The 25,431-nt window shown below is 42.3% G+C and overlaps 1 protein-coding gene across 1 annotated transcript in view; it reads left to right on the top strand.

Moving 5' to 3' along the window:
• Positions 1-25,431, top strand: part of ADGRA3 (adhesion G protein-coupled receptor A3) — a 130,525-nt gene that overhangs the window by 1,184 nt on the left and 103,910 nt on the right. The window lies entirely within an intron of this gene.

A 25,431-nucleotide genomic window follows, 5' to 3' on the forward strand; every position in this document is an offset into this window, starting at 1 on the left:
ACTGTGGGTTTATTGAGCCTTCCAACTCGAGGGATTTTTGATTTTCGGATTGAGTTTCCACCTGGAAGGAAAAATTTTGGTAACTCACTTGTGCTGGGATTCACGGTTCAGTTTTGGAAACGTAGTTCTGCCAATTCTAGCTGAACAGTTGGCCCCAGTGACTGTCGAGTTTGTTTTCAGAAGGATGAATTGGTTTGGAAAGTTTTGAGTCTAAGTGTTTCTCATGGGTATTTTGTTCAATTGAAATGTGAGTCCCTTGGCTCGGGGTTCCTTTATGTTGTTTTGGTTGGTTTCCTAAAAAAAGAATCAAGGCAGCCACTATACAAACATGAATGCAAGGGCCGCAGCATGATCTATGAAAACACTTAAAGTATCGTTTTAAATGTAACCCAAATTCAGCAGGAGTATATACAGGTAGGCCAGGTATACATTTCATTACTAACACCTTTGTTTACCCTTCATTTCCATTTTTTGAGTTAGGAAACATTCAACCATGCAAACTGTGTCTATGTGTCTGTTTATGGAGGCCTGAAGATGGGTGAGAGAGTTTTTGTTTTGTTTGACTCCTTTACTAACACGTTACCATTTGGTGGTGGCAGCAGTTATATTTATGTATTTCTTAGCCAGATTCTTTGAAGTGGAAATTTTCGGTATGGGACTTCAATTACAGTGCAAGTGGAGAAAATTCCAATGTTGGAGGAGATTTTCTTTGTTACTCTGCAAAAATTAGTCATCATGCAGTTGTGTTATAAACATTTAGGTTTGGGGTCAGTTAGTGGCATTTACGTTGACTCATGTTTAGGTGCAGTTTTTCTGACCTAAAAGTGTCAACAATTCCAGCTGGATTGGGTCAACTACTAGTAAATTGCTGATGTTGCTTTGCAGAAAAAAATAGGGGATATGGTGGTAAATTGATTTTCAGTATATTATCGATTAAACTATTTTACTACTTTTTAATGAACTGGTTAAAATATAAGTATGAAATGTCATTTTAATCCAGGTTTTTTTTTTTTTTTTTTTTTTTTTTTTTTTGCCTGAAAGCTTTTTAGATGAAAATAAAATTAAGGTTGGGCATGGTGACTTACACCTGTAATCCCGGCACTTTGTGAGGCCAAAGCGGGTAGATCACTTGAGGTCAGGAGTTCAAGACCAGCCTGGCCAACGTGGCGAAACCCTGTCTCTACTAAAAATACAAAAATTAGCCAGGCGTGGTGGCGTGTGCCTGTCATTCCAGCTACTTGGGAGGCTGAGGCAGGCGAATCACTTGAACCCGAGAGGTGGAGATTGCAGTTAGCCGAGATCACACCACTGCACTCCAGCGTGTGTGACAGAGTGAGACTCTGAGCCAAAAAAAAGAAGAAAAGAAAATTAATAAAATTAATTTAGTGAATGGGAAGAAGATGCTATTAAGGATCAATTAAAGCTGTTCTGCGGGTCGTGGTGGCTTACGCCTGTAATCCTAGCACTTTGAGAGGTGGAGGTGGGTGGATCATCTGAGGTCAGGAGTTAGAGACCAGCCTGGCCAACAAGATGAAAACCCATCTCTACTAAAAATACAAAAAATTAGCGGGGCGTGGTGGCGGGCGCCTGTAATCCCAGCTACTCGGGAGGCTGAGGCAAAAGAATTGCTTGAACCCGGGAGGCAGAGTTTGCAGTGAGATGAGAAGGCACCATTGCGCTCCAGCCTGGGTAACAAGAACGAAACTCCGTCTCAAACAAAAAAAAAAAAAAAAATGAGGCGTTATTCTGGCTGAAGAGGGTTCAAGGTATATGAGTCCCCCGTAGAGGGGTCTTGTGGGCCATTTTCGTCATTTTACTGGGGAAAGAGAGTTACTGTAGATAAGGGACTCACCAGAATTCTCATAGTAGAGCAGCATCTGAGTCCACATCCCAGATGCTGAACCCAGATTGCAGTTCAGATGCTTTCTCATTCCTTGCCTTGCCTTCATCTTAGTTGAGCACAGTTTTTGTTGAGCGGCCCCTAGGTAGTAGGTAGCGTGTTGAGGTTTGGACTGTGTGTTAGTGCCTAGGGCTACTGCAGATTACTATGGACTTGGTGGCTTGAAACAACAAATTTATTCTCTCTGGAGGCCATAAGTCCAAAATGTATTAGCAGGGCCATGCTGTCTCTGAGGACTTTAGGAATAATTCATGCTTGCTTCTCTCATCCTCTGGTTTCCCTTGGCTTGGGGCAGCATCACTTCTGTCTCTGCATCTGTCTCCCCTTGGCCTTCTCCCTGTGTGTCTGTGTGTCTCAGGTCCTCTCCTTTCTCTTTTAAGGATACCAGTCATTGAATTTAGGGTCCACCCTAGGTCCAGGATGATCTCATCCCGAGATCCTTTAATTAAATACATCTGCAAAGACCCTGTTTACAAATAAGGTCATGTTAAAAGGTCAGGACTTGGACATTTCTTTATATGAGACACTGTGCAGCTCACGACAGTATACAAATAAAAACATGGTCTTTCTTCTCCAGGAACTTACAGATATTTGGGGAGAAAGATTCATGACTAAGTCTCAGAACAGTATGGTCAATGCTCTATTACCAGGGTGCACATGTAGCAAAAGAAACCCAGAGGAGGGCAACCAAGGCCTTCTTCTCCCTCAATCTAGTGGGATTGGGGATCCTGAACCAATTCTGGAAAGAGGACTCTGGGGCGGGCGCGGTGGCTCACACCTGTAATCCCAGTACTTTGGGAGGCTGAGATGGGCAGAACACTTGAGCCCAGGAGGTCAAGACCAGCCTGACCAACATGACGGAAACCCCATCTCTACTAAAAATACAAATATTAGCCGGGCGTGGTGGCTTGCACCTGTAATCCCAGCTACTAGGAAGGCTAAGGCAGGAGAATTGCTTGTACTCGGGAGGCGAAGGTTGCAATAAGAAAGAAAAAGATAACTGTGAAGAAAACGGTGAGGGGACAAGGGGAGGAAATGATGGGGTTGGAAGTGGGGGACCCCAGGTGCCCACGGGTTTGGAGAGGACAGTATCTGGTTATGCTCTGTGCAGTTGGTGTTGCTGGAATGTCAAAGGTAAGTGTTTAGTGCCCAGGGTGGTCAGAGAGGAGTCTGGAGGGGCCAAGCCGAGGACGACCAGGCTCCCTGGTTTGAGCCTTTATCACTTAGGTGTGGCAAGGCGTTTTCAGCTGAGTTGTGATGTGGCCACAGAGAGGAAAATTAACTGATGGGAACTGGGAGAATGGCAAAGGTGGGATAGAATTTATTTTTTTTAATCATGAAAAATAAAGCTATTTCTGTTTAGTGGATGAACTGGTCTTCATCGTAGCCTAAAAGACCCTTCAACAGTATTGATGAACAGCACTTGTTTCTGTAGCTATGCTTAAAGAAAGGTCTGGCAGAAATCCTAGGCTTAACTGTGTGTTCCCCGTGTCTCAGGTAGACTTTTATATTGAGGGATTAAACTGCTTCTGTTATTAACACACAAATTGAACAAAAATTTACCTGCATTTAATGTTTTCGTTGAAAATATACTTATTTACTGTATTTCTGTGGTTTATATTAAATCTTGCTCAATAATGTAAGTTTTGAAAGTTCTGAGAATTTCATTTGATAGAAAGTTTTACGAATTTATCACTGCCTTTCTAAATGTGGGTTCCTTGTGATGCTACATGGTGATTCTAGACAAATAAAAATATATACAAAAATTACTTGTAATTTGTCAGATAACTTCCAGGTTTTTCTCAGACTAACACACTAAAATAGTGCGTAGAGTTTTGGTTTTTCATGTTTGTTATCAAAGAACTAATAATTATTTTGGACATCGCCCGTGTTGCTCAGTACCAAGGAAAGAAATGCTTGTATTGTTCAGAAGCTTACATCTAGTTGGGAGGACGGATTTGCACAATAGGAAGCAGACATTTAGGGAACCATTAAAAGACTATCCCTCATTAAGTAATAAATCCTGTGCTGGAGACTGTTTCAGTGCTTCAGGAAGCCCAGACAGGGGAGAGATCAGTGTGGCTAGGGAGTCATTGGAAGGTATTTTATTTTCCTGGAGAAGTTAGGACTTGAGCATGGCCTAAAGGAGGGGAAGGATTGGATTGAGTGGGGAGATGGCATTCGGGAGGAAGGGTGGCAGGTGGTGGCTGGCCCACTTGAAGTGGAGAGACTGTATCGGGCGAATAGTGGAGAGAGCTTTTGGAACCATTTGCCCGTATGTGGTATTTCAAACACAGGCCTGGTTGGCGTCAGTTAGGAGAGAGTGCACAGAGGGGAGAGGAGGTGGCCCAGGCAGAACCACACTGGAACATGGAGGAACATGAACAGGAGTCTGAGAAGGAGCCTCTGCAGAGGCTGTGGGGAGCACCAGGGGAGAATCTCATCCCGGAAGCTAAGAGAAGTTTACGTGTTAAGGCTGGAATGGCCTTTCCAGTTGACATGTTGAGAGATTAAGCCAGAAAGACAAAGGAATAGACAGCACTGGATTTGATGTCCCGGAGTCTGGTGCCCTCCATGAGCAGTGTCCACGTATCACAGGTGAGTAAGCCAGGTTGGGTGGCCTGAAAAGAGAAATGGGAGCACAGATGAAGGGTTTGGCTTTTGATGGCAGCAGGGAAGCTCATTCTCCACATGTGTAGTCAATGCACCAAATAGGAATAACTGAATCACAGCCTGAGAATGACTGTATGGCAGATGACGTATCTGAATGTGGTTTGGAGTTCCAAGCTAGGGAGCCTGGGAGTGGCCCACCCGGAAAGTCATTTCTTATCTATGAGGAACACCTGAGTCTCCATCTTGTCCCATGGAACATGGACCATATGGGGGATCAAGGCCCTTTGGGGTTAATTGAAGGTTGCCAGGTGGAGACTGTTGGGGAAGGTGCTAAGTGAAGATGCTGCTGCGTGAACTGCATGCTTTTTTTTTTTTTTTTTTTTTGAGATGGAGTCTTGCCCTGTTGCCCAGGCTGGAGTGCAGTGGGATGATCTCGGCTCACTGCAACCTCCGCCTCCCAGGTTCAAGCGATTCTCCTGCCTCAGTCTCCTGAGTAGCTGGGATTACAGGTGCAAGCCACCACGCCCGGCTGATTTTTTTGAATCTTTTGTAGAGGCGGGGTTTCACCATGGTGGCTAGGCTAGTCTTGAACTGCTGACCTCGTGATCTGCCCGCCTCGGCCTCCCAAAGTGCTGGGATTACAGGGGTGAGCCACCGCTCGCGGCTGTGTGCTGCATGCTTTTTGCAAGTTGCGAGTTTCTCTGCTCAGCCCGTAGCCACTGGGGCATGCAGTTCTCCTGTTCAGCCCACCAGCACTGAACTCTCTCCCCTGCATGTAAGCCCTCAGTGAGACTCCATGTTCTGTTCACTAGCTCTGGGTTTCTTCTTCTTGAACCTGGTGCAATCCCTTCTGGAGTGGGTAGGGGTTCAGCACAACACCTTGTCATGGGAGAAAGGGGTGTCAAGGCAGGCAGGAGGGCATTGGGGCGCAGGTGGGAGGAAGAGGGAATTCTGGCCCCATTGCTTCTATTTTCTCAAAGACATCTAGGCAGGGCGAGGGAAAAAGGGGCCAAGAGGAAGGGGAAAGAGAAGAGAAATGGTTCTTTTGGAATGTGGACCTACTGGGGATGGCAGAAAAGTCAGCAGGGAGGATCTTTTTCCAGTTTTGCCTTCTGGTCTGATTCAAAGGGAGATGGTCATTGCAATTGTTTTTCTCCACCTGGATTCAGCCTAGCGATGGGAATCCTTGGGTGTGGCCAGGTTGCTTCTTTGCCAGGTGAGTGCAGCCAAGGGAGAGAGGAGCAAAGTGATTATAATCTGTAGGCCAGCAAGATGCCGCGGCCTGAATTCTCACCAGCAGAGCCACTGGATCAAGAGTAAGATTGTTATCTTTGAATGCAAAATCTTACATATGTCTGCAGCCTGATTTCTTAACACCCAGCACGGATTACTTTTTCCATGGACATTGGTTGAGGCGGTGTTATGTTGTAAACACAGTGCCCAGTGGTTCAGGGTTAAAATAATCCAAGGGTCAGTCTTTTAAACAAACTCTTCGTTTCACCAAAGTGTGCCTCTCAGTGTCCCCTGAGCAGAGTTTATACTGTGCTTCCTGTGTGCCTTTGCTAAGACACCTTTGCCTTGGAATCCCAGTCTGGGAAATTCTGGGATATTCTTTAATACCCAACTCGGTTGCTACGAACTCTTCACTGTTCTGGCATTTTGATTCTTCCCTCTCTGAACCCAGGTAGCTATTAGTGTTTGTGCTCTTGTGTCGCTTTCTATGATACTGGTGCTGCTCTCAGAATGCACATACCCTTGAAAGCAAGGACTGTGACTTCTCACAGCGCCTCGAGTATGGGTGGGTACGTAATTGTTCTTTATGGGCAAGAGTAATGCTAACAGAGATACGACTAGGTGGTGGAAAAGCGGGAAAATTGGGGGATAGAAGGCGGCTGCAAATTCACAGGTTTACCTTATTATAGCAAATGAGAACATATGTTTGTTTAGTTTGTTAGTTTGTTAGGTTCAGCTGTGGGATCCCTGATTCAAGGATGGGTATATTCAGTCTATCTGCAGTCACATGTGATCTACTTGATCTTATGTGTGTGGCAAGCACACACATATAGACTGTGTTGGGAAGTGGCTTGAATTCCTACCAGGAATGTTGCTCAGAAATCTTGCAGGATTGGGGGCACAGTTTGGCATTTGGTCCGTGAATGCAAGTCGTAAGCTTTTCTGATATGAGACATGATTGCGTATCACCCAGCCTCAAAATCCTGTTGTTTCTTGCCTGCTTGGAGTCCTCCAGCACCAGGAGAGCACATGAGAGAAGTTGGTGGGTTTGGCAAGATACCAAGGCCCCAAACAAATGAATATGGTAATGTTTGGTGAGGTTGCTCCCAATGCAGCTCCAGCTTCTGTTCCCAGGAGCCTGTAAAGATGGTTTAAAAAAACAGACAAAGACAGAAGTAAAAACTCCTGAAAGTAACTCAGAAAATGACACGGGATGAAGTTTCTTAGACTATTCAATGACTTGTTTCTCCATTCGGCTGCTTCTCAGAAAGAGTTGTTTACTGGCTTGATGCTATGGAGGAATCTTCACTCCAGAGAACACAGCTAATGTATTGTATCAACATTTTTCTTATAAACAAAGATTAGAATACAGAGTTCTTTGAGAATTAGTAGCTTATTTTATTTATTTTATTTTTTTGAGACGCAGTCTCACTCTGTCGCCCAGGCTGGAGTGCAGTGGCACGATCTCGGCTCACTGCAAGCTCCGCCTCCCGGGTTCACGCCATTCTCCTGCCTCAGCCTCCCGAGTAGCTGGGACTACAGGTGCCCGCCACCGCGCCCGGCTAATTTTTTTTTTGTATTTTTAGTAGAGATGGGGTTTCACCGTGTTAGCCAGGATGGTCTCAATCTCCTGACCTCGTGATCCGCCCGCCTCGGCCTTCCAAAGTGCTAGGATTACAGGCCTGAGCCACTGTGCCTGGCTGAGTGCTAGTAGCTTATTAACTCAGTTTTTGCAAAGATTAGGAAGCTATAAATGCAAACTTGCTCAATAAGTTTTTAATGTAAAACAATATAATTTTAATGCTTGATGTATGATTTAGCTTGCATTTATGTTCAAATACAGACAATTTTATTTATTTTATTTTATTTTATTTTTGAGACAGAGTCTCGCTCTGTCTCCCAGGCTGGAGTGCAGTAGCGTGATCTCGGCTCACTGCAAGCTCCGCCTCCCGGGTTCACGCCATTCTCCTGACTCAGCCTCCTGAGTAGCTGGGACTACAGGCGCCCACCACCGTTCCCGGCTAATTTTTTGTATTTTTAGTAGAGACGGGGTTTCACCGTGGTCTCGATCTCCTGACCTTGTGATCCGCCCGCCTCGGCCTCCCAAAGTGCTGGGATTACAGGCGTGAGCTACCGCGCCCGGCTAATACAGACAATTTTAATCTGAAGAGGGAGCTTTATAAAAGTACACTATTCCTCCCAAGGTTTTTTATTTCTGTCTTGACTAAAGTTTCAGAAATGTTGCATGTCTAGTAAGGCAGTTACGTATGTGTAGAGGGTAGAGTGGGACAGAGATGAGGTAGGTGCCTCCCAGAAGGTACATGTCTGTCTTGGCCACTTTTAGTACCACGCTGAGCACGTTGCAGATACTAAGCTTTGCTTTTGTCTGGTGTTTTTTTTTTTTTTTTTTTTTTTTTTTTTAAGATAGGGTTTCATTCTGTCACCCATGCTGGAGTGGAGTGGCGCGATCTTGGCTCAGTGTAACCTCTGCCTCCTGATCTCAAGCGATTCTCATGCCTCAGCTTCGTGAGTAGCTAGGACCACAGGCACACACAACCATGCCTGGCTAAGTTTTGTATTTTTGCTAGAGACAGGGTTTTGCCACATTGGCCAGGTTGGTCTCGAACTCCTGACTTCAAGTGATGTGTGTATCTTGGCCTCCCAAAGTGCTGGGATTACAGGCATGAGCCACTGTGCCTGGCCTTCTTTTGCTTTTCATCCAGCAAAGTATTTCTTGTCCTCAGATCTTTCCTGTTCAGGGCCTGAAGGGTAAAAATGGAAGGTTTAAGAGGTTGATAGAAAAATACTCCAGCACCCTCCTACTTCTCCCCTGCATCTTCAACACCCTGGTCTTTTTGTTCTTATTTGTCTGCAAATGAGTCCCAGGGTAAAGCTGTGCCTTCCTGCATACACTATGGGCTGGCCAAACACCAAAACTTTCACTTTTGGTATTTACTCTTCTCCAGTTGCATTCTTGATAATTTGTACCCTAGTTTCCTATATTTGTATCCTAAACTTGCTTTTGCATTCATTTAGCAAATAGTTATTCCGTGCCACCCTGCTTGTGGATGTATGTGACTTCTTATCTCTGGGCTTGACTTTTCTTTTGGTCTATTAGACCAGTTTTATCTTAGTCTTGTACCTCTTCCTAGAGCTCCACCTCTTGCATTCTAGCTATTCAATATCTGTCATACCTCCCCTCGGTTAGATGTGACCCTCTAGCTCTTTTTGATGTGATTTAATCTGCATCTTCCTCTGTTGTTATAATCTGCTAAAACAGCAGGGGGATAACTGTGGAATTTTAGAAATTCTTTTTTTTTTTTTTGAGACAGAGTCTTGCTCTGTCGCCCAGCTTGGAGTGCAGTGGTGCAATGTCTGCTCACTGCAACCTCCGCCTCCCAGGCTCAAGCGATTCTCCTGCTTTAGCCTCCCGAGTAGCTGGGATTACAGGCGCCCACCACCACGCCCAGCTAATTTTTGTATTTTTAGTAGAGACAGGGTTTCATCATCTTGGCAAGATTAGTTTTGCTCAAATGATCTGCCCGCCTCAGCCTCCCAAAGCACTGGGATTACAGGCATGAGCCACCATGCCTGGCCAGAATTTCAGAAATTCTAAATGGGCAACGGGAGTTTCTAAAGGAGAATTTGCAGGACGGTTTTAAGAACAACCTAAAGGGACTGATGGATCTTTTTGCTCTGTGACCATCATTGCTTTTTTCCCCATGTCCCACTGCTGGGCACAAAACCTTTCTTCCATCTAGAATGTCTTAGATTTGCTAGGTGACTCACACAGTCACCTACATTATTTATGGCATTTCTAGCCAAAGTTTTTCATGCCATGACACAGATAGACAATGATGATGTGTGCACTGGAGTGAAATGGTGAAGGATATTCCTGGCCAGAGCCCTTTGCACTAGGCTTGCATCCATCCAAGTCCCATGGTCAGAGGAGTAGTTGTCCCTACCTTCCTGTAACCTGGTTGGTCAGTTTGCAGTTGAGGTTTTCAACCTTGCATTTGAATCAACAGAAAGCATTAAAAGTTCAGATGCGTGGGCCACAGACCTCATGTTCTGATGTATTGTTCAGGGATGGGGGCTGGACGTTGGTATTTTTTCAGAGCCCTGTGGGATGGTTCTGATAACACCTAGGTTGAGAACCTGCTGCTTAGTAGCCCAGGGACCTGAAGGGTTAACCCTAGTCACCATCTGTCATCTGCCACAACAAAAGAAGGTAGAAGAAAGAGCACAGGAGCCAACTGAGGGCAGCTGCCTCATGAGGGAGGGAGGGGCTGGTCCAAGCAGAGAAAAGACGATGAAATCAAGAGACATTTCTAGGACAGAGAGCTGAGAGCTTCAGGACAGGGCCTTATAGAAGCCAAGAAAAACGACTACTGGTAAAGCAGAGGGTGACGTGCTGAAGCCAGGGTTAAGGACAATAGGTTTCAGAGATGTATTGTGGAGTTAAATGAATAAAATGAGAGGGTCTCACAGCAGCAAGCGTCAGTCCAACAGTACTTGAGGGCACCTTGGAGAGACACGAGATTTTCTTTCTCCGGGCACATAGCTTTGTTGTCAGGCTGCAGAACTGAACTAACTCGGGTATCAGGCATTTGGTAGTTTCTTTTAGCGCCTCATCATTTCAGATGAATGACATTCTTGGTTATTAATTTAAATAAAATTTTTAAAACTCACATTTTTTGTCTTTTTTTTTCTTTCCCCTATTTTGCCTTCTGAAGTTTAATTTGCATAATGTTTGAATTGTGCACATTTGCAATCTTTTGTTCTTGAGTACTCACCGTGGTTGGGGGCAGGTCTGTAGAATTGGGTGTCACACACAGAGAAGGCTAAATTATCCATCACCCTCACCATGGACAGTTTAGGTTTCACTCTATTTAGAATTTTTATTAAGCCCTTTTTATGATTCTCTCTGAAGACAGCGCTATGATAAGCATGAGAAAATATTTTGTAAAGATGCTAACTCTGTATGTAAAAGTGCTGTCCCCCACCTATTCAAGAATTGTACTTGAAGGCTAAGATGTCTCCACACAAGAACAATAAATGTGCCCCTACTAAGGCTAGGGGGATGTAGAGGTTCCCTTAAGTTGTCTAAGCTCCTCAGTCTCAGTGCCATTCTCTACCCTCTTCCTAAGCACTGGACATCATACACAGTATGTGATTAGTAAATGCGATCGGTAAATGTTCATGAATTAAATTCACTCCCGATATGGGGACATTTCTCAGTTAGAATACATGGTTCCAAGTATGTGACCTGGTCCTATATCTAGAATGTCAGTTCTGTTGAGGTATTGGAGACTCTGTTTCCTCATGTATCCGTAGCACCTACTATAGTGACAGGCGTTTAACATCCACTGCTACCATGGCCTTGTATTGTGGGTGGAATAGTAGAAAGCAGGTTGTACATTGTGCCTCCTTCTATGTAATTGAAAGAAAGAGCAACTATGGAGATGTAACTGTAAGGCAGGTTCTTTAACATAGTTGTTAAAATGTTCTTTCTTTAAGCCTGCTTGGATCTAAGTCTAATTAAATTGATTCATTTCCCATCAAGATAAGACTTAAAAGCATTCTTTGTTTTATTGTGCAATTCTTCCTGATTCTTTTCTTATGAGAAAGGCAAAGAGAGATTGACTACTGGTGTATTCATCTCCAGGGCAGTGTTTAAGATGGATATCCTTTCTATTAGATTTATTATTATTTTTAATCTGCTGTTTGTTTGTTTTAAATGAGACCAAATGTAAACTCTTCCTTTGTGACCAAAATGCAGTTAGAATTCTAAAGTCTTCCCAGTAACCTGGAAGTGCAGTCTACCGCAGTGGACAGTGTTACGCCGGCTCTTCCATTCCTTGGGACCACCTCCTACCTCGTGTTTGCTTGCATTATGACAGCTGTCATACTGTTTTGGAATTATTTATTTACAACCCTAGTTCTCCTACCAGATTGTAGACTCTTGATGGCCATATTTATCTCTGCATCCCTAGTGTCTAGCATGTAAGCACTCAGTAAATCTTTGTACAAAGAGGTCTCATTTTTCTTACTGTTTTTTTTTTTTTTTCCTAAGTAGTACTGGGCAGAATCTTGCATTATTCTTATGCAGGATGAATCTGTCATGGATAAACTTGAAACTATTCAAAGCAACATAACCAACATACAAGGTCAAGGCTTAAACTTCCACTCTTCATCTGATAGTAAAAAGTGTCTTTTACCCAGATTTTTTTTTTTTTCATTTCTTGATCCAGTTCCCACCTCTTGAGAAGTCATTGCTTTTCTGTTTTCTATTTTGAACTCCTCCCCCAGTTTGTGATGTTTCTCGTTATTGCACATAGCCACTTCCTTTCCTCTGTTATAAAAGCTCCTGTCCCCAAAATACTCCCTTGCAGCACCATGATTGAGTGACCACTCTTTCCTAAGTGAACTTCTTGAAAACTAGCGTGAATCCATCCTCTTCATTTCCTTACCTCTTATTTCAGTTTCAGCCTATTGCTGTCTAGCGTATATCTGCCATTCTGCATGTGATATATCTCAATGCCTGTCCTAATTTCCAGCATTCCACCTTGTATGTGGCCTATACACCGCCGTCTTCTGTCCCATGCTCTTGCTGAAGTTTGCCTAGATTAGACCATTTTAAAGTTCATCACTACATACTTCTTCCTCTTCTGGTCCTTTAGCTTGATGGACACACCTGGTTTCACACTTACTAATTATTGTATTTGGCAACTGTATTTACTACTTAAACCATTCTTTCACCCTCACGTGGTTTGGGTTGATTATAGCTCTCAAGGAGGACCTGACTAGCGTGGCTGCGTGGTTTCCCTGCCAAGATAGACACAGGTAGGGTAGTACCTCCTAGAGGATGCTATGCTTTTTGAGATAAGCCTCCTGGGAGTAGGCATCATCCAGTCTGAACCTATGAGAAACAGAGATTGCTTGAGATTATTGCTTACTTAAAGAACATTAGTGAACTGTTCTACTAGGATTTGACTTTTCAGAGCTCCTTGGTGGGGGGAAAAATACATATTCAAGTTCTTCCCTTGGGGATAAAGTTGAAAAACTTGTCCATCAGCTTAGCTAGAAGTTAGCAACCACAGACAGAAACTTTGTAAGACTTGTTTTTTTTTTTTTTTTTAAAGCTTTATAATATTCCTAGTTCTTGTATTAGTTTTTTTTTCCATCTTTTCCCATTTTTTTGTGATTATAAAACCTTTCACATTTGAATTGTTCTGTTACTGTGTGGAGCAAAAAATGAGAGGAGAAATTGTTTAGACCTTTTATACTAAGTCTTAGTATATCCAGAGGGAGTGTAGGTGGTGGCAGCTTTAAAATGGAAAGGAAATGTGGGGAGTCCCCAGGACTTGCAGTCAATGAATAACAGGCTCCCTCCATGGCTGGTAGGAGAGTTTTAGGGGGTGAGCATAACATGGTTCATTCAGATTCTTTCGTGCTCTTTAATTTCTGTGATATTTTGCTGGTCTATGAAACTGATAAGCCTTAATGGTTGTAGTTTATTCTGACCCAGAGTTTATTTTCTAGTGATGCCTTTATTTTTTTGTTGGGATGTTGCTGGATAGTAAAGTAGAACTGAAGATCTTGGCCTTTCTCATTGTTCTGCTTCAAGAAAATGGGATTTCAGAAAACACTTCTCTTTAGCCTTCTCATGAAATTTCATAGACCTGTTTCTCGTTTTGATGTAACCCCTGTAGAGTTACCTAATAGAAAGGTATATTAAGATTTGCTAGAGAAACAGAACCCACAGGCTAGAAGAAGAGATAGATTTAAGAGGAGAGTTGTAGGAGTTAGCTTACATGGCTATAAGGAAGTCCCATGATCTGGAGAACTAGAACAGCTGGTGATGTCTTTGAGTCTGGGTTCAAAGGTCTGAGAGTCTGAGAATCAGGTGGAGGGGGAGGATGTGAGTCCCGGGCTGGGTCTGAAAGCTTAAGAACTTAAGGCCGGATGTCTGGGGGCAGGAGACGAAGTGTGTCAGCTCTAGCACAGAGTGAATTTGCCCTACTGCCTCTTTGTTTATTCAGGCCCTCAGTGTATTGGAAGATGCCTGCTTGAAGTAGGCAGTCGACTTAAAGAGGACCAGTCTACTTTGGTCTTCTCCAAAGTGGATTAGGGAGGATCATCTGCTTTACTCAATTATCAATTTAAGTGCTAATCTCTTCCGGAAATGCCCTCATAGACACGCCCTGAAATAATGTTTTACCAGCTATCTGGGCACCTCTCAGTTTATATTCACAAGTAAAATTAACCATCACAACAGAGTAAAACAACCTGTTGTTGTTGTTATTGTTTTGCTTTTTTAAAGGAGAGATTTATTTCTACTGCTAGTTTCACTTTCTCCTAAAACTGGTTTGGTGATATTTGTGAACTACCATGACTAGAGAAACTTCAGGTGTCTGTAGAGCTCTTTGACTTTCAGAACTTTGTTGTAAGTGTCCTTACCTGATTTGAAAGTTCTAATAACAACCAACACTGGAATATCATGTGCTAGGTGCTGTGCCAAATGCTCCCCATAAAACATCTCACTTGATCGCTAAAACAGCTTTATGAGCTCCGTGTGTCCACATTTTACAGGAGCGCCAACTGAAGCATGGACAAGTAAATTGATCTTCTCAGGTTACAGATAGGCTGCTGGGCCTGGCTTCTGGCCTTCAATTCTAACTATTGTTATTTTCATAAAAGTCACACCCTAAGCGCTTTCTTTGGTAGTGGTGTTGGGGTAAGCCTTTGTAGAACAGTTGTTCAAAAACTTGTTTACATTAAAGCATTCCTCTAGAGACGGCTGACAGATGGGAAAGTAAAGTGCAGGCCAATCATCTCAAATATGAAAAATGGGAATTCCGACACGCTCCAAAATCCAAAACTTCTTGGGATTGACAGGATGCTTATAGGAAATCCTCTTTGGAGCATTCTGGATTTTGGATTTTCGGGTTCGGGATGCTCAACCAGTAAGTGTAATGCAAATGTTCCAAATTCTGCAAAAATGGGAAATCAGGAACACTCTTGGTCCCAAACATTTAGAATGAGGGCTATGCAACCTGTAAATGAGAATTTTCACCTAGTGCATATTATGTCCAAGTAACTAACAACTGTTGAAGGAAAGAATTTTAACACCCCATTTTACTATCATCAGGTGGTAGTGGAAATGACCAAATAGGGCTTATACTTAGGTTTGCAACATCATCTGTTTATTATACAGTCAGTCTTTCTTTGCTTATCTGCTGCATTCTTGAGATTGAAAATTTTATCCTGGAATAATAAATGACCCCATTTCAAACATCTGCCATGTGAAGATGAATAAGAACATCATAGGGGGAGTAGATACATTTTTGGGAGGTGTGCATCTAAAGTGACGTGAATTCATAACACTCTAGTTTTGTCTACATGTCATGCTGTTGCTGGGTGAGCAGGGAACCATCGTTCCTACACCTTATTTAATAAAGATGATCAGAATGGAGGATAACGGGAAATAGCATGAGACTGTGAATGGATGTGGGGATTCACGTTGGTTTTGCTATGAAGTAAAATTGTGTCACTTAGCAAATCACAGCATTTCTGGCCTTCACTTTCCTGACTAGTAGAATGAGGTTTTTGAACTAGGCTATCTTTATTGATTCTGTAACTGCTAAAGTTCTGTGATTTTACATATGAAACCAAACCTAACAACATTGCTAACATGTATTTTTTAAAGCCACAGAAGTTGCGTACACATTTAATGAAATTCCAGTCGCTTTATTAGAATTGGCTGATTGTACCATTATATTGCATTATAATAGTAAGGGTGAGGATTGTTTACTTGTTTGGAGAAGGGGGGCCTTGGGGCTCCTTCTGCTTAAACCTCAGGCCTGCCTGCTTCCTGATCTTTGCTTTCTTTTCTCACTACTAATTGCCCTTCACTTACAAGCTGAGACCTGCCCTCTTTCACTAGGGCTAATGCCAACATTGGGACCTTGAGCTCTTTTTTTGTTAAGTGGTTTTCTGTTTTTTTTTTTTTTGTTTTTTTTTTTTCCTTTTTTTCTTTTTTGAGACGGAGTGTGACTCATTGCTTAGGCTGGAGTACAATGGCATGATCTCAGCTCACTACAACCTCCGCCTCCCTGGTTCAAGTGATTCTCCTGCCTCAGCTTCCCGAGTAGCTGAGATTATAGGCATGCACCACCATGCCCTGCTAATTTTGTATTTCTAATAGAGGCAAGGTTTCACCAAGTTGGTCCGGCTGGTCTTGAACTCCTGACCTCAGGTGATCCACCCACCTTGGCCTCCCAAAGTGCTGGGTTACAGGTGTGAGCTACCACGCCCGGCCTTGTTAACTGGTTTTCTTTTTTTGTCCCTGAGTTCCTGTCTTTAAGATCTGAACACTTGATTTTTATTTTTTTATTTTTATTTTTTTTGTTTGCAAAACTTCTTTCGCTTTTGTTGCCCAGACTGGAGTGCAGTGGCACAATCTTGGCTCACTGTGCAACCTCCGCCTCCTGTGTGCAAGCAATTCTCATGCCCCAGCCTCCTGAGTATCTGGGATTACAGGCTCCTGCCACTACGCCTGATTTTTGTATTTTTTAGTAGAGACAGGGTTCACCATGTTGGCCAGGCTGGTCATGAACTCCCGACCTCAGATGATCCACCTGCCTCGGCCTGCCAAAGTGTTGGGATTACAGGCATGAGCCACTGTCCCCGGCCTTTTTTTTTTTTTTTTTTTTGAGACGGGATCTTGTTCTGTTGCCCAGGCTAGAGTGCAGTGGTTTGATCATAGCTCACTGTAGCCTTGAGCTCCTGGATTCCAACAGTCCCCCCACCTCAGCCTCCCAAAGTGCTGGGATTATAAACCTGCGCCACCGCACCTGGCCTAAACACTTGATCCCCCCCCAATTTTTTTTTTTTTTTTTTTTTTTTTGAGAAAGAGTTTCATTCTTGTCACCCAGGCTGGAGAGCAATGATGTGATCTTGGCTCACTGCAACCTACGCCTGAAGTAGCTGGGATTATAGGCACCCGCCACCATGCCTGGCTAATTTTTTGTGTGTTTTTAGTAGAGACAGGGTTTCACCATGTTGGCCAGGCTGATCTTGAACTCCTGACCTCAGGTGATCTTCCCGCCTTGGCTTCTGAAAATGCTGGGATTACTGGCTTGAGCTACCGTGCCCGGCCTCACTTGAGCTCTTTTAATAGGTGAACTCTGGTTGCTCCTTTATGTGTCTCTGTTCCTCCCTCTGCTTATAGGAATATAGGCTTCTAAACCCCAACTCCATGAGTAGACCAGCCTGGTTCTCTGAATTTCTGAGTACCAGGTGAACCTGCAGGGTGTCATGTCAGAAACAGAGACTTTTTTTTTTTTTTCATAGTGAAGATGTCCTTGATGGCTGTGTATACAAATACACACACACACACACACACTTTTTTTAAAAAGAAGTTAATTTCCAGACTTTATGGACGTCGTGCAGATTCTTTATCACATCACAGTGTTATTTTTCTTGCCTGCATTTTCCCCCACTTTTGTGGCTTTGCTTGTATTACCACATATTTATTACAGAATCCTTTGACACCTGTGTTCTGGCTGATTCTGTTTAGTGGCAGTTCCCTGTCGACCCTCTGTTGTCTCCCTCTGTTCCCCACCTAACTCTCTCTAAGTGGGCAGGCTTGTTTTTGGTTTTGATTCCCCCACCAATTATAAAAGTACATTTGGATCATAGTTGCCTTTGATGGTTTCTGCAGTAGAACCAGTGGTGCCAGTTGATTTCTTGAATTTCTGCCCCCATAAATTGGGAGTAGCTATTGAAAGTGCTTTGTGAGCTTATCCAGGAAAATGACAGGACTGGCCGGGCGCGGTGGCTCAAGCCTGTAATCCCAGCACTTTGGGAGGCCGAGACGGGCGGATCACGAGGTCAGGAGATCGAGACCATCCTGGCTAACACCGTGAAACCCCGTCTCTACTAAAAATACAAAAAACTAGCCGGGCGAGGCGAGGTGGCGGGCGCCTGTAGTCCCAGCTACTCCGGAGGCTGAGGCAGGAGAATGGCCTAAACCCGGGAGGCGGAGCTTGCAGTGAGCTGAGATCCGGCCACTGCACTCCAGCCCGGGCTACAGAGCAAGACTCCTTCTCAAAAAAAAAAAAAAAAAAAAAAAAAAAAAAAATGACAGGACTGAATATTATTCTGATCTGTCACGGGCGTGGTATGGGTGGTGGTGACACACATGCTATCATTTGCCAGTGGCCCTGGAAGCCCAAAACTCTGTTTATATACCTGTATTAATTGTTTCTTTGGTTGTCCAGCATTGGACTCATAATGGCCTTTTGTATATGTCAGGGTTCCTCATGGTTTGAAGTAGAGTTTCAATACTTACTTTAACAGTGGTTCAGCCACTTATATTTACAAAAGGTCTCAAAATTTCTTACTGGTTGAATTATTTAGGTTCTGTACTTAATATTAAGTGATTTCACTCTTGAGTCATAATTTCCAAAGTGCGCTCTCCCAGTATATTCTAATAGAGGCTCCCAGGATTTGGATCACGGATTGTATTGAGGAAAAATGCTGGTTGTTAGGTGTTAAGAACTGATGTAAATTAGTAAGAAAAGACAGATAACCCATTGACAATGTGATATAATAATAATAGGTAATGTTTGCCGAGTGTGCTGGATCCTGTAGTAAGTGTTTTAAATGTTGTGTTGGTTGCTTTTTATAGTTCCCTAATGAGATCATTATGATTATCCCTATTTTGTGCCTGAGGAAGTGAGGCATAGAAGCTCATTAAGTTCCGTGAGGTCACCCAGACGTAAGTGATGGAACCAGGACCTGAGCCGAGTCAGCCTGACTCCAGAGCCTGTCCTCATAACCAATGTGTTACATGTGTTATAAAGGTCAAAGGAGATTTCTGGATCTTCACAGAAAGAGAACACAAATTCACATAGATACATATAAATTATTTTGAGGTACCACTTTTCACTTCTGAGATTCAAGTGTGACTCTGGCAAGAAGGTGATGTATGTACTTACATTAATGGGATATATAATATCTTTTTTTTTTTTAAAATGATGTTTAACAGCTGTTGGTATCATTGCCTAAATCAATTTTATTATTAGTGTTACAAAATGATGATACTCTAATTTTATCATTTTTTCATGTATTAACTCTGATACTTTTATAAAAGAAATTTACTCCTGATCAGTTACTTTGCTTTCTGGAAGTCACTTTATCCAGGAAGGCCAAGATGAGTCCTTGTTAGTTTACCTTTTTTATCTGTTTCCAAAGTAGTGGTCCCCCACCTTATTCATGGTTTTGCTTTCTGTGGTTTCAGTTACATGGAAAATTCCAGAAATAAATAGTTCATAAGTTTTACTTATTTACTTTTTCTAGAGACGGGGTTTCACCAGGCTGCCCAGGCTGATTCTAGACTCCTGGGCTCTGTGATCTCCCTCTCAGTGTGCTGGGATTATAGGTGTGCGCCACTGTGCCCAGCCTAAGTTTCAGATTGTGCACCATTCTGAGTAGCGGGATGGAATCTTGTGCTGTCCCGCTCCATCCTGCCTGGAACTTGAATTAGACCTTTGTCCAAGGTATTCATGCTGTCTATGCCACCTGCCTGTTAGTCGGTTAGTAGCTGGCTTGGTTATTAGATGGATAAATCATAAGGATCATAAGAAAAGTGAAGAGAGTACAATAGGATATTTTGAGAGAGAGAAAAAAATACACATAATTTTTATTACGGTACATTGTTATAATTATCCTATTTTGTTATCTAGGTATTGTTGTTAATCTCCTACTGGACCTGATTGGTAAATTAAACTTTATTATAGGTATGCCTGTACAGGAAAAAGCACAGTGTATGTAGAGTTTGCTGCTATCTACGGTTTTAAGTATCCACTAGGGGTCTTGGAACTTATGCCCCCCATATGAGGGGGTCTGCTGAAATAAGTTGGTTCTCTTTGTATATAGTTTTCACCTTTGACTTCTATAAATGTATTATTTAGTTAAAAATAAAATAATCTTTTAAGTTGAAAATGAAACACAAATTAGAATTTAGGATTTTCTTTTTTTTTTTTTTTTTTGAGACCGAGTCTCGCTCTGTCGCCCAGGCCGGAGTGCAGTGGCCGGATCTCAGCTCACTGCAAGCTCCGCCCCCCAGGTTTACGCCATTCTCCTGCCTCAGCCTCCCGAGTAGCTGGGACTACAGGCGCACGCCACCTCGCCCGGCTAGTTTTTTGTATTTTTTTAGTAGAGATGGGGTTTCACCTTGTTAGCCAGGATGGTCTCGATCTCCTGACCTCGTGATCCGCCCGTCTCGGCCTCCCAAAGTGCTGGGATTACAGGCTTGAGCCACCGCGCCCGGCCAGAATTTAGGATTTTCACTATGTAATTTTAGTGTTCTAACAACAACAACAACAACAACAAAACCTAAAGAAATGTAAAACTCCACTCAGTTTACAGTAATTTGTAGTCGTTTTATTTAGGGTAGTATGTATAGTAGTTTTCTTAATTGTAGGATATAGCATATGTTACTTAGGAGGTTCTCAGCTTGTTCCAGGAAAGAAGTCCCATCCAGACCCCAAGAGAGGGTTCATAGAGCTCGTGCAAGAAAAAATTTAGGGTGAGTCCATGGAATAAAATGAAAGCAAGTTTGTTAAGAAAGTTAAGAAATAAAAGAATGGCTACTCCATAGACAGAGCAGCCCCAAGGACTGCTGGTTGCCCATTTTTAGGATTATTTTGTGATGATGTGCTAAACAAGGGGTGGATTATTCATGCCTCCCCTTTTTAGACCATAGAGGGTAACTTCCTGATGTTGCCATGGCATTTGTAACCTGTCATGGCACTGGTGGGAGTGTAGCGTTGAAGACAACCAGGGGTTACTCTTGTGGCCACCTTGGTTTTGATGGATTTTGGCCAGCTTCTTTACTGCAGCCTGTTTTATTAGCAAGGTTTTTATGACCTGTGTCTTGTGCCGATCTCCTTTTTTATCCTATGACTTAGAATGCCTAACTGTTTGGGAATGCAGCCCAGTAGGTCTTAGCTTCATTTTGCTCAGCTCCTATTCAAGATGGACTTGCTCTGGTTCATGTGCCTCTGACAAAATGAGTACACATTGAAGCCCTCCAGGAGGGCTTGTTAAAACAGATGGCTAGGCCCCACCTTCGGTAAAAGTCCCAATGCTTTACCAGACTGGTAACATAGTCCAAGGCACAAAAAGGTGGGGAATCTCTGCTTTGGATCTAATGCCAGCCTGCAGGAATTGACAGGAGAGCAGAGAAAGTATCAAAACAGCGCCACAAAGACCCACCCAAACCAGTCATTATTTTTTTTTTTGTCTAACAAAAAAGGAGAGGTTGGTTGGTGCTGTTTTGTTGCAAGGGACATGCTCAAGATAGACGTGTGGTCTTAGATGCTGGTTTGGAAAAACCATCTATGAAGCATCTTTTGGAAAGATCTTTGGAGGTCTTCTTTTAGAAACTTGATTATTGCCTGAGTGTTAGATGAGATTCAAAAGATACTGAAATGGAAAGGTGGAGGCTGGGCACAGTGCCTCACACCTGTAATCCCGGTGCTTTGGGAAGCTGAGTCTGAAGGATCGTGTGAAGCCAGGAGTTTGGGACCAGCCTGGGCAACGTAACGATACCCCATCTCTACAAAAAAATTAGCTGTGCGTGGTGGTGTGCACTTGTGGTCCCAGCTACTTGAGAGACTGAGATGGGAGGATTTCTTGAGCACAGGAATTGGAGGCTGCAGTGAGCTGTGATTGTGCCTCTGCACTCCACCTTTGGTGACAGAGTGAAACCCTGTCTCTTAAAAAAAGAAAGGTGGGGATCAACAGCTTAAAAATCTGGTAACGGTAGTATCTACAGTGTAATCTCATCTTGTGTATGCAAAAAGCACACTTGTAAATATGTGTGGGTGACTGTTGGAAACGAGCTTTATTAAGGTGTTAAAATGGTCATCTCTAGATGATGGGGATATGCTTTTATTTTCTTGGTTTGGCTAGTCTTTGTTTTCTAATTCTTTACATTGCATGCCTACTGCTACTGTAAAATAAAAATCATTTAGAAAAAAGCCATCTTTTCAGTGAGAATGTCATTTACCACACTCTTTAAAAGAAAAATCCAGCCAGCTACACCTCCACTATATCTTATGTTATGTCACTGTTTCTTATGTTATTTTTCTCAATAGGAATTTTCAACAGCTAACATATTCTATATTTTGCTTATTGATTTTTTCTTCCACCCACTAATATGTAAACTACATAAGGGCAGGACTTTTTATTTTGTTCTGTTTTCCCCAGCATCCTAAATGCTATCAAGAACATAGTAGACTCAGTAAATCTTTGTAATTAAATACATGAATGAATAATGTCCAATGTCTATGTATATTGGGTTATTGAAGGAAAACGGTGAGTTGCGGTCAAGTTTAAAAACCCCTTGTGCAAACGATTATAAGTTCCAACCAGGCCTAGAGTTATCTAACCAATAGGTTTCTGTTGTTTAAGATCTGTCTATTTCCAGTATTCTCTTTTTTTAATGGAACTAGTCTTAAGGAAATAGGAGGAGACGAAGGGCTGGATGGGATGGACTTTCTTCCTTGATGTGCTTTCTTTGCCTCCGCATTCCTGCATTCTTTCCCCAGACACCAAATGCATTTTTTCCAGTGCTCCTGTGGTGCTGTAGCGTGGGCAGTGTATTGGAAGGAATATGTGTATTAGGATTACTTAGCAGTTTTATTTTCTCTCCCTTATGCATTCTAAAGAGCAAGGACCAAAAACCCCAACCCTGCCTGCTTTTATGTAGCTTGTGCGCTAAGAGTAGCTTTATACATTTGCAATTGATCTGACGATGGGGAACTCTGATTAAGTCAAATGTTATCCCCCTAACAAAAAGAAATCCGCTCTTTTCATAGTTGACCAGTGTGTTAAAGAAAAAAGTTATTCCAATACTTGTTAAGATGGCAAGGAAGACTTTATTTAAGACTGTTGCGATGGGTATCAAGACCATCACAGTACGGGAGGAAGATTGGGTGCAACTCCAGAGACAACAAGAACAAATGGAGGTTTATAGCCGAAGAGGTTGGAGAATCAGTGGATGGGAGATTACTAAGAGGAGACATCAAAGATAGCGAGATTCTCGCTGAAGGACCCTGAGAGGATTCTTGCTGAAGGCAGGCTGGGATGATCAGATATCACCTGGGGGATGTTGGAAGAGAGGGATTTGACCAGATACCATGGGTGGGAGCATTCTCTCTAAACTGACTTTGGAGGATTCATGCTAAAACTCTGCAGGGACAGACACTGAAAGCTAAAGTAGAGGCCCCCTTGAGAAGAGGGCTCAAAGGAACCTGACGAAAGGTGTGGTCGAGAGCATCTTTGCCAAGTATTAGAAAAAAAATACCCAATTGTTATATTTTGATTGTTGCCAATAAAAACTTGTGAGTATTTGTATCCTCTCATTATATAAGTACCTACATCATATTATGGATCTTGCCTCTTGGCCTGCAAAGCCCAAAATATTTGCTGTCTGGCACCTGGCAAGTTTCTTGACTTCTGCCCTGGAGTTTTATTACTCCTCTCGTGAATTTTAACAGCCTTACATTTAAACAAAGTTTACCATTGATAGGAGGACCTTGTGCTCATTTGCTCTGAGAGTGCTGGCTACAGGCAGAAAGAGCTTATCTAGTTTATCACACATTGTTTTCCAGTTTTTTTCCTGGATATTTTCAGCTAGACACCCAGAGTGTCTGCCTGCCTGTCTTTTTCTGACCACTTGTTTGCCTTCTCCCTCCCTCCCTTGACCCATTCATGAACTCAGGAACACCCTCACTATTGGTATCTCAGTTCTCTTGGGTCATTTACACCTGACTAGAGGATCTGCTCACTCCCTGTGCCTGGACTTCCGACCTACAGAACTGCGAGCTAATAAACAGGTGTAACTTGTTACACAGCAATAGAAAACAAATACAGATCTTTGCAAGGTTATCTCACTTTAAATGATTTTCCCCTTCTTTGTCTGCCCTTTAAATTTCTGCTAGTTGTGTTTTGTTTTTTCTTTTTACAGCGAAGTTCAGAAATATTTCCCCTAATCATCTTACTTTTCAGCAACACTGAAACTCTATATTCCCTTGGGATCAGTTACATATCCCTCTTGTAGCACTTAACACTTAGTGTACACTTGTGTAATGTTAGTCTACGAGGTCTGTTTTTGTATCTCTGCTGTCCCTCCCAGCACACAATAGTTGCTCAAATATATTCTGAAATAATGAGTAATAGGTCCGACATCAAGAATTTTGGCTGAAAAAAAAAAAAATCAGAGACTCAGACTCCTATAAGAACCTCAGGATGGTCCCAGTAGAAAGCTTTCAATTGGATTAAAATGCCAAATAAAACGGCTTTTATTATATTCATAAATATTAAGTGTCCAGTGTTCTTTATTGATATACAGACACCTTAAAAAATAGGCTGTCTTTTTTTTGAAGCTAATGTGTTCATAAGATAAGATGAAGTGTTATTTAATAAACAGTTTTTCATTTTTAGGCATTTTTGAAAGATATCTACTGTGGCATTAAGAACGCTTCAATTTTTCTTAACCAAATGCTGTTTAATTTCATGTAAACTTACAGTTTAATGCTAAGGCAGAAAAATAGGTTATTTCCTTTTTATTTATGAGACTGCTAAGTAAATAATTGAAAACAGAAAAAAATCGGGCCTCCTTTATTTATTAAAATATCAGATCTTTGATAAGAATGCCTGGAAACTTGAATGGTTATTTATTGAACCATTTCAGGAGTTAAGGGTAACCACGAGCCCAGGTTGGAATCTGTTGTCTCAGTGTAATTATTAATGGCAACTCTTTTTATCCTCAAGTGTGTTTGATGATAAATTGTATTGTGACCCTATAGTAGTATGCTACCTGTTGATATGTTTGACTTGCTGTATCATTTTGAATAAGTGTTAACCTTACAGAGATTGAAGTTAGAAGTACTATTGTAGATGGTTTAAGAAGGCAGAATATACTGAACTCCCCCATTCGTCAAATCTGTAGGAAAGATATTAAAACCGAGTGATGGAAATACCCACAAGTTTTCATGTCTGTTTGGAAACTTGAAGGATCATTTTCCCTGTTATGGAATTTGGAAATTTTAATAGAATGTATCCAGCTATGCATCTTTTTCATCAGTTTCCCTAGCTCGTAGTTAGTCTTACAAGTCTCTCTTCCAATGAAAGATATTTCCTTTTCGTAATTTTTTTTTCCTCATGCACATATTTATGCTTATACATTATGTTTTTGTTGTGGGGAAACATACATGTTTATCATTTTAACTGTTTCAAAGTGTACAATTTAGTACCATTAAAGACATTTGCCTACGATGTAACCATCATGATCTATACCCAAAATATTTTCTTCATTCCTGATATCGTTTGTCTATCTTCCCACCCAAATCTCATTTATAGCTCCCATAATTTCCGTGTGTTATGGGAGGGACCTGGTGGGAGATAATTAAATTATCAGCTGTTTCTGTATACTGTTCTTGTGGTGGTGAATAAGTCTCATGAGATCTGATGGTTTTATGAGGGGTTTCCCTTTTTGTCTGGCTCTCATTCTCTCTTGCCTGCTGCCATGTAGGACGTGCCTTTCACCTTCTACCATGATTATGAGGCCTCCCCAGCCATGTGGAACTGTGAGTCCATTAAACCTC

The sequence above is a fragment of the Macaca thibetana genome, chromosome 5, assembly GCF_024542745.1.
Source record: "Macaca thibetana thibetana isolate TM-01 chromosome 5, ASM2454274v1, whole genome shotgun sequence".
In the NCBI taxonomy this organism is placed as follows: Eukaryota; Metazoa; Chordata; class Mammalia; order Primates; family Cercopithecidae; genus Macaca; species Macaca thibetana.